This window comes from Monodelphis domestica, chromosome 1, assembly GCF_027887165.1.
Source record: "Monodelphis domestica isolate mMonDom1 chromosome 1, mMonDom1.pri, whole genome shotgun sequence".
Lineage (NCBI taxonomy): Eukaryota > Metazoa > Chordata > Mammalia > Didelphimorphia > Didelphidae > Monodelphis > Monodelphis domestica.
The window spans coordinates 77,052,669-77,066,064 of NC_077227.1; positions in this window are offsets into that span (position 1 = coordinate 77,052,669).

The following is a 13,396-nucleotide window of genomic DNA, read 5'->3' on the forward strand; positions in this document are numbered from 1 at the left end:
TTAATCTCTAACTTATTTTTAATTATCAAAAATAGATTCCCTCTCTTTAAACTGGTTCTTTTAAAAAAAGTTTTATTAATACTTTCTGAAATTTTTTAAAGCATCACTATCACTTTCTCAAAATGATCTAACCCCATGATATAATCCTTCCTTTATAACAAAGAAACAAAAGAAGAAATCATCAGATGGACCACTATCTGTAATCTGTAATCCATGACTCTTCCCCACTGAGGGGTAGATTTCATCCTCATCAAATCATATATTTAGATCCTAAAAAGGCTTGCAAGATCATGTAATCCAATTCCTTCATATCATAAGAAATGAAGGCTTAGAAAACTTAAGTGATTCAACTTAGTGTCTCATAAGTAGTGACAAGAGGCAGGATTTGAATCCAGATTCAATCCAGTGTTCTTTTCATGGAACCACCCTGGTTCCCTATTGGTGTTCAGATTGGATGCATTGACATCTTGTATTTCATCTAAACCCTGAATATGCAGTGCCTGGCAAGGCACACAGCAAGTGCTTAATCAATGCTTATTGACTTAACTAAAATCAATATCTCCATTAATATTATTTTTATTCCATTTGGGGGCAGAGATAACACAGGAGCAGAGAGAAGCTCATTGCTCATTATACTCACCAGGGCTTCTCACTCTAGATTTTAATTTCATCATCTGTAAAATGAAAGGGGTTGGACTTGCGGATCTCTTCCAAGTTTATCACCCTAGGATTAGAATCTGGTTCAAATCTAGAAGTAAGTCAGCTGACCACACTATGCTCATCAAGGATAACAGGGCTAAGTGTACAAAAATGTAAAAGATAGTCAGTTAATCAGCCCTCAGGAAGCTCACAGAGGAGGGCAGATGGTGGCTGTGCATTAAAGTGGGATGCCAATGCAAGGGCTCAGTAATAAATGCCTCCTAATAAATCTCCCCCAGATATAGTAGATTAAGATTATAAAACACTTTCAAATGCATTATTTGACTAGATCAGTTGAATATAATTATAGCTAATATTTATAGAGTGCTTTAAGATTTGCAAAACACTTTACAAATATCTCATTTCTGGAGGTAGGTGCTTTTATTGAACCCATTTTACACTTGAGGAAACCAAAGGAATTGAAGTGACTTCCCCAGGGCGACACAGCTAGCAAGGGTTCGGGGTCTGACCCTAGACTCAGTATTGGGATGCCCAGATGCCTCATTGGCAGAAAAGACCATTTCCTTTGAATCTTACATCCCCAGGAGTCTACCAAGTATGGGTTCCAAAGGCAGAGGAGCAGTAAGGATTAGGCAATGGGGGTTAAGTGACTTGCCCAGGGTCACACAGCTGGTAAGTGTCTGAGGTTATATTTGAACCCAGGTCCTCCCGTTTCAGGGTCTGGCTCTCTAACAACCAAAATACCTAGCTGTCCCTTTTGCTTTTCTTTCTATCCCTAGTGCTTAACACGGAGCCCAGCCCATGTAGGCGCCTCTTAAATGCAGTTTGGTTGATTTGAGAATAGCTTTAGAAACCACCTGGAGGATCTCGGACAACTAAATGAATTCTTATTGACTGAGTGACTAACCTGGCCGGAACACCACAGCCGGATCAAAAGAGATAATTTAAATTAAACACTTGGCTATTGTCTAACATCCCCCCCCCCCCGAAAAGGGGGGGGCTTGCAGAAGAGGGGGGAGTGAAACCCCGTTCACAAGACGTCACTCCGACAACTGTCCCGCCCCAGCCTCGCCCCCGCGCCTGGTTGGTCCGGCGCCAGAAGCTCGCGTCCGGCGTCAGAACGCGGGCGCGCGCGCTCCCGCGAGGCGCGGCCCCGGCACGGGTGGTGACGGCTCTGGCTCGGGCGCTGAGGGAGCTGGTCTGGTAGGCCGCAGCCACCCCAGACTCTCCAGGAACACGTCCACCGCCACCTGCCGGTGAGAGCGAGAGAGCCCCGGGCGGACAGCGGTCGCCTTGCCCTTCCTCCTTGGGCGGGCTGTGGACCCTCTGACGAGTGGGCGGGAAGCCCTGGGACAGACCGGGCTTGAGGGCGGCAGTGGGGGTGAGGGGCGTCTGGGTTGGGGGCAGGCGAAAGAGGAGGGGAATTGCGCGCGCGCGCTCTGGGTTCGGGCGGGGCAAGGGGGGAGGGGAAGGAAAGAAAGGTTGCGCGTGGACGCACGAGGCTGCCCCCTGGCGGAGCCACCCTACCTGGTGCGGGACTGCAGGCTCTGGCCCTCAGAAGAATAAACATACTTTCTATGCCCCAAAATGTGAGCTCCCTGTGAGCAGGTCTGGCCCATTCTCTGTGTATGTATCGTCTGTCCATCCATCCATCCATCCATCCATCCATCCATCCATCCATCCATCCATCCATCCATCCATCCATCCGTCCATCCATCTGTCCATCCATCCATCCATTCATGCATTCATTCTGTTCAGTGAAGAGCACATCAAAATTGAATTGACTCTTAAGAAGAGTCTTATGTGATTCCAGGGCCCAAGATACATAGATGGAATCAGAGGATTTGTTTCGGAAAGAGATCTAAGGCCAGGGGCTCAAAAGTCATCGATTTTTGTGTCCCAATTCCCTGAGGGGAGTCAAGCCAAGTCTGTGAACTTCTTTTTAGATGTTTTTAGATGTTCAAAACATAGGATTACAAAGGAAACCAATTTATGTTTAAATACAGTCTATAAAAACTTTTTAAAATTCAAATGCTTAGGCCTCAGGTTAAGAATCTTTGCCTTAGGGGTTCTGTTCTAATACCTTCCTTTTACAAAAGAGAATATAGATCTAGAGAAGATTAATAAAGGACTTCACAAAATACATAGAGGATTAGAAATCATCCCTCTGATTCTAAATCCACTAATCTTTTTACATTTTACCCGGGAATCTGCATCAATAAAAGGTTTTCTATTCACACATAAGGGGGAAAAAAGACCCCATATCTCAGGATACATAACTGGAAATCACCTTCCACACTGATAGTCATGTGTAGGAGCTACCAAAATGGCTCATTACTAGAGAAAGAATACTTCAACTTGTTTGAGTTGGTTCCAGAGGAAAGAAGCAATGGAAAGAAACTGGAGGTAAATTTCTTTTAGATAAAAGGTAGCACTTTCTTAAAAGACCCCTATCGGTTTTCAAGTATAGGCTAGATAACCGCTTGGCAGGAATGATAATAAACCATATATGTGGCACTTAAAGTTTGCAAAGCACTTTCCTCACAACTTAGTGAAGTATTTCGTTGAACCTCAGTTTCCTTATCTGTCAATTAGGAATTATAATACTTAGAACAATTCTTACTTCAAAAGATTGTTCTAAATATGAATTATATCAGATTATGCAGATCACTTTGCAAAATTTAGTGTCAACCATCATAAGTATGGAATGTGGATATTACAATTGTTGTTCAGTGTTGTCCAATTCTTCATGAACCCATCCCTTCTATACTCCACTATATCCCAAATTCTGTCCAAGCTGATGTTTGTTGCTTCCATGACAGTATCCATCTCGTCCTCTACCAATCCCTTTTTCTTCATTTACCTTCATTCTTTCCCAACATCTGTCTTCTCTTGCCTTCTCATTATGTAGCCAAAGTGTTTTAGGCTTCAGCTTCAGTATTTGACCTTCCAGTGGATAGTCTGAATTAATTTAAGTATTAACTGATTTGATGATCTTGCTATCCAAGGTACTCTCAAAAGGTTTCTCCAGTATCACAATTCAAAAGTGTCTGTTCTGTGGTGCTCAGCTTTCTTTATTGCTCATAGCTTTGACCATATGGACCTTTGTCAACAAGGTGATTTCTCTTCTTTTTAGTATGCTGTCCAGATTTGCCATAGCTTTCCTTTCAAGGAGCAAGCATCTTTTAATTTCATGGCTGCAATCACCGTGTGCAGTGATCTTTAAGTCCAAGAATGTAAAATCTGATGTAGCTTCCATTTCTTCTCCCCCTATTTGCCAGGAAGTAATGGGACCAGTTACAAAGATTTTAATTTTTTTGATGGTAAGCTTCAAATCAGCTTTTACATTCTTCTCTTTCACTCTCATCAAGAGACTTCTTAATTCTTTACTTTCTATCCTCAGAGTAATATTGTGTGCATATCTGAGACTGTTGGTATTTCTCCCAGCGATCTTAATCCCAGTTTTTGATTCATCCATTTGGGCATTTCCCATAATGTACTCTGCATATAAGTTAAATAAATAGTTAAATAAATATACAGCCTTGTGCTTCTTTTCCAAGATTAAACCATTATCAGCTGTTCCATATTTTGTTCTAACAGTTGCTCAGTTGGCATACAGGTTCCTTGGGAGACAAGATGATGGAGTACTCCCATCTCCAAGGATTTGCCACATTTTGTTGTGATTCAGACATAAGATTTAGTTTAGTCAATGAAGCCCAAGTATATTTTTTGTAATTCCTTTGCTTTCTCCCTAATCCAGGGAATATTGGCAATTTGGTCTCTGGTTTCTCTGCTTTTTTGAAAATAATACTATCTTCATTTAAAGATGAGAGATTGGCTTCCATGGTTACTATACTGAAGCCAGAATTTGAAACTACATCTTCTAACCCCAAATCCAGCACTTATTCCACTACACTAGAAGATATTGTATAGAAAATGGTCATCTAATCCAAACTCCTCATTTTATAGATGAGGAATCATTTGAAGAGGGAAAGATCTTTGCAATCAGATGCATAGCCTTAAAATTATTGATGACCTCCATAGTTTCTAAAAGCTTTAAAACCTATGAGTTTATTGGGGTTCCTAATTATTTGAATTGAGTCAGAATTATTTTATTAAACAAAGAAGTGAAAGATCAGAATTCTATTTCAAAAACATGTTTTAAAGGAGGAAAACAAGATTAATATGATGATGAGAGAAATAGGAAGCAGAGTAGAGGGTAGGAAAGAAGGAGCAATTAAATGATTCTTCTGTCTTAGTGGGGGCTGGGGGTGGGGGGGATATAGCCTGTTGTAATTTAATTCAGTATGTGTAATAGCTTTTATTTGAATTGAGATTATAGAGTTCAATGGTTGTTTAATAATAGAATGCAAACTTCCTGAAATATTTTTGGTCTGAGGGAATTGGTTTATATGAGAAAATATGCTAGTTTAAAAAATAACCACCCTCTGTTTATTAGGAAAGAACCTCTTATATGTATGGATCAGTCTCCAAATTTTGCCTGCCTCACAACAGTTTCCAGCTTATCAGAAACTAAATGCAGTGTTGTAAATTACAAGATCGAATTAGAGAAAAACAAGGTTAATTTTATTAGACTGTTTTTGCATTTAAATATGTATACTTAAGCAAATATCCATGGTATAATATATAGCAATATAATCTGTAACCATAAATGAAGTTCAATGGTTGTTTAAAAAAAAAGAGTTTGCTTTTGAATCATGTAAGAATTTTAACTACCTATCTGTTATAGAGCAGTAGTGATCAGGAAATGTATGGCAGCAAAATTCTGTGGGTGATGGGATTGGGGAGGTGATGAAGTGGCGATGAGTGAAAAAATTTGCCTATAACCAATATCTTCAAAATTATCTGCTTGAGTCAAATCAACATGCATTTAATAAGTGCTTAATAAAATTATTGTTTTCCTATGCCAAACTGTTGAGAATACAAAAGTATCTAAAGAAAGTGAGATATTACTTGTCCTCAAGAAGCTTACATTTTATTAGGAGAGAAGACAGCACTTAAAAACAAGTAGGGGGAATGGGACTAAGCAGAGGCAAGCTAAGTAGGCCTTGGCAAGGAATATGTGGAGAAGCAGGAGTAGAGCCTTGAGAGGAATGAAGATATATGTGGCCCTGACACTTTCCTTAAAATGGAGATTCTTAGAGGAACTAGGTAGTCAGAAGAATGGGCCACAGGACCAGAGTATACCTATGGTGTGGGAAGCCAAGGGGTGGAGTGAGCTTTCAAAATGAGGGGGCATGGTATGATAGAGAAAAGCAGGAATGGGGCCTGGAGAGGAATGAAGACAATTCTTAGGATCAGGTAGTCCAGGTCACCCACTGTAGTTTGGAGAGTTTGATCAAGGAATGAGGAACAGAGCCACTATTTATCTGTCAGGAGATTTTTAGAACATGCTGATTATAAATTTTATTTTTCCATTCCTAGTCCCTATTTACTTTAGTATTTAACTAAGCATTGTTTATACTTGTTTGCTATAAAATGTCTTAAGTATTCCTTGTTCAGTCAAGCTACGTTATTTGGATAGAATCTTACTCCAAAGTTATAAAACAGAATAAAATGGTTGATCTTGGACCCCAGAGAAGTCTAAAAGTTATTAAGCACACCAAAATTAAATTATAAAGTTCCATCTATAAAGATGGCCCACCAAGTGACTCTTGCATCCAAGAAATAAAGCTTGAGTACATTTATTACTCTAAATTAGTCACTGTGACTTCCTAGGATTTACCTACTTAAATCATAGATAGGTTATAATCTGCTTTAGTTAAGGGAGATCCCACCCTGGGACTTCTCTATAGTTATGAACTTACAGATCATAGGATCATAGAAGCCTGGAAGGGACTTTAGAGATCATCAAGACCAATTCTCTTATTTTCCAGAGAAATTAAAATATTTGCTTGAGGTTGTACAGGTAATTTAAGTAGATGGGGAACACACAGGGTTTCTTTGACTCTAGGAATGCCACACTTTTCTCTCCATGCCTCACTGACTCATCTTTCAATATTCATATATGTTAATTTAAGGCAAGGGGAGAAACCACAAAACTTTCAGAGAATTTAGAAGCACTGAAGGATTATTTGTAGAATTGTAAAGATATTTATCTCTGTAGTTAACAGTCTAGGACTGTGATGACTACTTGCAGCAAGAGATCAGCTACCTAGGAGCCAAATCTTAATCTAACAGGCCTGGTTAATTTATGCTTACTGAATGCCAGAGACTGTTCTGTTCTTATGAGTTCTAGTACCGAGTTAAAAAGGAAGGAATTTTAAGATGAGACCTGCTAATGAGAGAATGTTTCTTCTTTGCCTTGGTACCTTTTTTTTTTCTTTAGCAACCTTTGGAGTTTTAATGGAACAAACTTGATTTCCTTCTCTCATTCATCTTTTCTTACTTAGGAGGGTGTTTAGAAAAGAGCATAGTGGAACCATTCTCTGCTATCATCTGTATGTTGTCTAGGAATGAGTAACTTCTGTTCTTTCACTGGGGCAGCATGAAGACTACAGCTAATTCCTTCATTGATCTTCTTTGAAGATGTAAAAATCTCAAGACATTTTAGCTTTTCCTGCCCATAGACCATTTTCCAGGGCTGAAGATCCACTGGGCCATCCCATCCTTGGTACTAAGATAGATCTATGATCTCCTGGATGTAGGATTACTTTCTTTATGAGGTTACATCAAAACCCGTAGATAGCTTCTTTGAGATTCTCATCCCTGTTTTTTCCATTAATCCTCCATAAAAGATTGACTCAGTCAGTGAGTTGAAGTCTTTCTTCTGGTTCTTTTAAACTGTTTCAAGGATGCCAATGTAGTACCTTGTCTTTTATTCTTCCTCCATGATTAGCTTACATCCTTATCAAATCACACATAATCTTTATGATGGCTTTTTTGTTTCTGTTGCCAATTTCCTTTGCAGTTTTAATTTTTATTAGACTGGTGATATATTTGTCATAATCATATATACCAAGGAGTTCATGGTTTTAGAGAGTTGGACTTTTGCAGCTCGGAGTAGTTTAGGATTAGTGAAAGCATAGTGAAGTTTCCTTAGTGTGATCCAGCTTTATCTCTTCCTACTTGATTCTGCCTGCAGCTCATTTTCCTTCTGTGGCACCTTATCCAAGATACAGATATATATGGGTGAACTCAATAGACTACCATCTAACCTATCTAAAAATTTCAATGTCCTCATGTTGCTAAATAAGCAAAACAAAACAAAAAGCCCTCACTAGAATTAATGGGGGAAAAGGAGCTGTATTCAATGAGATATAAAGTAATATCTGAGTTTTCTTAAACACATTATTATGCCACCAAAAAAGGCATAGGAATGATTGCATTATAAAATGCGATTTGTGTTGCAATAGTGAATTTAACTAATTCCTTCAGTGAAATAATGAACTCTTTAAAGTCTAGAACAGTCTACTACCACATAGTAGAAATTCCATATGTGCTCATGAAACTGAATAAACATGAATATCACAAAATGTCAGTCTGGAATGTTCTTTCTAATGCCCTGAACCTGTTATAAGCACTGGGAGAAGCTAAAAGTATGTCATCTACAAAATGGACAAGTTTACTGTCTTTGAATCTGATTGTCTCTAAATCTTTATTAAGGATTTGCGAAAATAGAGATGGGCTTTTGTGGAACCCTTGAGGCAAACAACTCCAAGAGAAACTTCTTCCTTGCCAGGTGAAAGCAAATATCTTTTGTGAGTCTTTGTGTATCAATACTGAAAAGAAAGAGGAATATCAGTCTACCACTGTGAAATATCTAGCACTGCTTGGTATTGATGAGATAATTGTAGCTAGACTTAGAACAACTGGGTGGGAATTTACCACATAGTCACTAATAGCCCTTAAATCTTGGACAAATCTGTAACAAGGTCTTCCATTTTCATCCAATTTTGGATTCTTTATTGGGAGTATGGTTGTATTGAACTCAAATACATGGTACTATAATTCCTTGTTCCAGGAATGATTCTATGATAGGGCTTATACCAGCTACTACCTCTTTGCTTAGGGGATATTGAGCTATGCAAGGTGGTGGACCCCCTTTGGTCTTAACTTTAACTGAGTTGCAGATTTTAATAGACCAACATCTGTACAATGAGTAGCCCATATCATCAGGTATAGGATAAACTCTCCCTCTTTTTGCTTCTGCGTCAACTTCATCTAAGAATAACATTGGGAAAAGACCCAGAGCTCTTTCAGGAAGTTCTAAATTTATGTTCCCTGTGGTATACATTGAATAGTAGACCTTAATTTACATAAAAGATTTCTCTCAAGTAAATTCATAGGTAAATTGGGCATTAGTAAGAGTGTTCTACAGATAAAGGACCCAAAGATACCATTTTGGGTTGCAGCTTCTTAACCCTTTGTGGTCTTCTAGTTACTCCTACACCCTCCATAGTTCCCATAGCCTTACAATCTTCTGGGGATGTTTGCAGAACAGATTTAGAAGCCCCTGAATGATAAGAAGAGGAATATTGTAATACTCTGAAAATGGAAAAGAAACTATTTTAAGACAAAATTTCCTAGACTTTGAGACCACATTTTGACTATACATGCAAATATGTCACTAAACCAACTAAAATATATGGATTTATTAATTTAATTAATTTAATTTACCATCAGATAAAATCAGCAACTTCACAGCATCCTCTCCAGGTTCATGTTACTGTAGAATAATATGAGGAATCTCAAGAGAATGCTCTATTTCTAGGTTTCCCATATGATTTTATAAAATAATTTCATGGAACTTCAGAGTTGGAAGGGATTATATAACGAAACTGAGTGATTTATCCAAGACCCCAGAACTAGTTTGTGGCAGAATTAATACAAGAACACAGATTTCCTTATTGTCAGGCCATTGTCATTTTGTTATGCCATAGCTACTTCTTAATTCTAATCACCGATGAAGGGCCCTAACTCATTCCAGACAGTCTGCCTTGAAAAATACTCAGAACCCTATCAATCACAGAGTAGTTCTCCCAGGACTCTCTCAGATGTAAAACTGTACTTTTGGATTTGGGAAAGGGAGCAACAATTTGAATTCAACTTCTGAGCAAGCATTCTTATAGTGGGCAGCCACATGAGAAACATAAAAACTCTAGGAACCTTTGAGAAACTGTTTTAAAATGCCATACACAGCGATAGAAATCCTGAGTAAATGTTTAAGGCTAGTTACTGCCAGATACTGTAACAAATAAAATTGGCAATAAATAGCCAAAACAAAAATTAATTATGCATTATTATAATGAATGATGTAAGCCCTTTGGTGAATATCTCTTCTTCTTTGGGAGCTATAAGCTTACCAAAGGTGTTTACTAGTGTCATGGAGGCTATTTGAGGTCGACTCCAAATAGAAAACAGATTCCCTATAACTACTGAGGGTCCTCCAAAAGCTCTTTGTTTATAGACTGTGGATTATGTTAAGCCTAGAACACTTCAAGGCATCCTCAATGAAATAAAGATCTACTCAAAAGAGTTTGGCCTAGTCATCTACATAGGAATACACAAATAGTTGAAGAACACATATAGTCCACATGATGGTAACTAGGAATGCACAATTAAGGAGGGAGAATGTGAATAGAAACTAGCATTTCCTAGCATTATTCATGTCTTACAAAAGGGTCAGAAGAATCTAGGAGTGGGGAATGGCTTGGGCAACCAACCTATTGAGCTCCTTCTAAAGTACATTCAACAAAACAATTCAACAACTCAGGATACTGTTAGGCACTGAAGGTACTAAGTCAAATTAAATGATTTTCTACCCTGTCAAGATATTTACCCCTCAAGATGTTTTTGCCTCTTCTTTTGTGCACTAGTAATCTGTTATTGTCTACTTAAGTCTTTCCATCACACTGCAATTTTGATACTTCTGAATTCATAGTTACATAATATCAAGAAAATATTGATGCTAAATAGTGCATTTTTGAATAAAAAAGAAGTAGTTTCAGATTATTACCCCTAGTCATGGGGTAAATTTATACAGATAAACTTGTTCTTTTTTAAAGAAAAAAAATTATGCTTTTTTAAAATTTGCTTTTATTTTCCAATGGTCCTTGACAACCAAAGAATCCTTTCTTGTAATAAAGTATATAGCTAAAGAAACGAACTAGCACAATATATGCCTCCTTCTTTACCTGTAGCCCCTTACCTCTTTCTCAAGAGAAATGTTTCATCTATCTTCCGAAATCAAGATTGGGGATTGCATTAATTAGATTCCTGCTGTTTTTTATTCTTTTTCTTTACATTATTATAGTCATCATTTAAATGATATTCCTAATTCTGTTTACATAATTCTTTATCACTTCATGTACATTTTTCCAAGTGGCTCTGAAATTTTCACCTTCATTGTTTTGTATAGTACAACTTGTTTGGCCATTCCCTAATTTGTGGGCACTTGCTTTCCTTATAGTTCTTTTCTTTTTTGATCCAGATTTGTGATAAAACTTGTTAAGGGACTTCTGCTGAAGAAATTCAGTTTAGTAAACATAAGCAACTTTTTTTTCCCCAATTTCAGTCTTGGATTACTGTCTGGGGCACTGAAATGTTAAGTGACTCGCCCAGTGGGACTTAAAATGAGCCTTTTCACTCCATGGTCAGTTCACTGTCCACTATGCAAAAATGTTGCTATAAAGATTTTTGTATATGAGGAACCTTTTTCAATTTGTCTTTCACCTCCTTGGGATATATATTCAATGATGGGATTTCTAAGAGTATATGTTAGTGATTTTTCTAGTATAGTTCCAAATCATTTTCTAGAATAATTGTACCAATTCACAGCTTCAGCAACATAGTATTACTGTTGTTATAAACAAAAATGAATCTGGAGGTTTATTACCAGATTTATAAGCATTTGTATAATTTATAATTTTATATTTATTTTTATTTATATATAATTTTTTATGTATATTATGTAAAAGAGAGAAGGTAAAAATTCTATCCTTCAATGAAGCCAGCACCCCCAGCTGCTACTTGTCAGAGATGACAGAGATCTCAGAGAAGATAAACACTCAGAAAGTCACCTTCTCAGAGAATAAACTACTTCAAGACTGGAAGCAAAGAGAGAGAGAGACCTCCTCAGCTTCCTGTGCTGGCTTTTCAAAATCTCCTGATCCTCCCTCCTGGGTGACTGAGGACTCAGTTGCTCAGGCTGGCTTCTCCAGGTTGCAGCATCTAGGCATCAGACATGTGACTTTGATTCCTTTGTTGAGCCCCCAAGATGTGCAAGACCAAAGCTGGGATGGAGGTCCCCTATATATTTTACTTCACCCACTGTTCTAACTTCCAATTGTCTCTTCAATATTTATACTTTGGGTCTTTTATTCTTCTTTGCTAATCTAATGAGAATAAGGTAAAAAAGAACCCTCAGTTTTAATTTGTGTTTCTCTTATTCACGGATAAATAATTGCAAAGCATATATAAAAATACAAAGTAATTTTAATAGAGGGAGGTATTAGGAAATTTCTCTATCTTAGTAAGTAGTACTTGAACTCTGCTTTGAAGATACCATGAAGTTTTACAAAATAATTTACTTTTCCCCAAATACATGTAAAAACAATTTTTAACACTTGTTTTCTAAAATTTTGAGTTTTGATTTTTTTTCCTTTCTTCCCCTTCCCTCTTCTGTTCCTGAAATGGTAAACAATTTGATACAGGTTATACATGTGTGATCATGAAAAACTTATTTCCATATTGGTCATTTTGCAGAAGACACAAAGAAAATAAAATGAAAAATAGTATTCCTTGATCTGCATTCAGACTATCAGTTCTTTATCTGGAGGTGAATAACATTTTTCATCCTGAGTTCTTTGGAATTGTATTGGATCATTGTATTGTCAAGAATGAAGCTGTGAGTTTTAAGAAGTAGAGGTAAAGAGAGTATAGCTAGATTTTAAGTCTATAGAGTGCTGGACCTCAAGTCAGGAAGACACAAGTGGAAGTCTAGTAGAGATTAAATGACACATTTATGGTGAATCCAGTTGTCTTAGTTGCATGACTTTAGCAGCTGAGGGGTACAATGGATAGAGTACTGGGCCTAGAGTTAGGAAGACCTGAGTTCAAATCCAGCCTTGGCCACTTATAGCCATGTGACCCTGAGCTGGTCACCTAACCTCTGTGCTTTGGTTTCTTCACCTTTAAAATGAGGATAATGATGACACCTCTCTCCCAGGTTGTTGGGCGATAATGTCTGTAAAGCACTTAGCCCAGTGTTTATGCTTGTTTTCTTTTCTTACTTCTGGCAGCCTTCAGCATCAGGTGAGTAGGAGTGGCGAACACAGATGTTTGACAAGATTTGACTAATATATCAGGATGAAGGAGGAAGGGTTCAAGGGTAGTTGGTAGTGTTTGGTTGAACTGCTCAACTTTAGACTCATGACTGGACTATCAAAGGAAAGTAGTGAGACCAGGACAGCAGTGATGGGCTAGAAGAACAAGCAGGGATGGAGGCTTTGGTGGTGATGTAAAGATGAATACTAGGTTTAGAAAGAATGAAACTTAGCGATGCAGTGATCTGGGACAATTCTGAAGGGGTTATGACAAAGACTGCTAGCCACCTCCAGAGAAAGAACTGGTGGAGTTGAATGGATCAAAGCAGAGCATGTTTCAGACAATGTATTTACAGTTTTATTTTGTTATTGTTATTTTATTTTTGTTTTGTTATTGTATGAGCGTGCTCTTACAACATTTACCAGTATGGAAGTGTGTTTTGCATGAT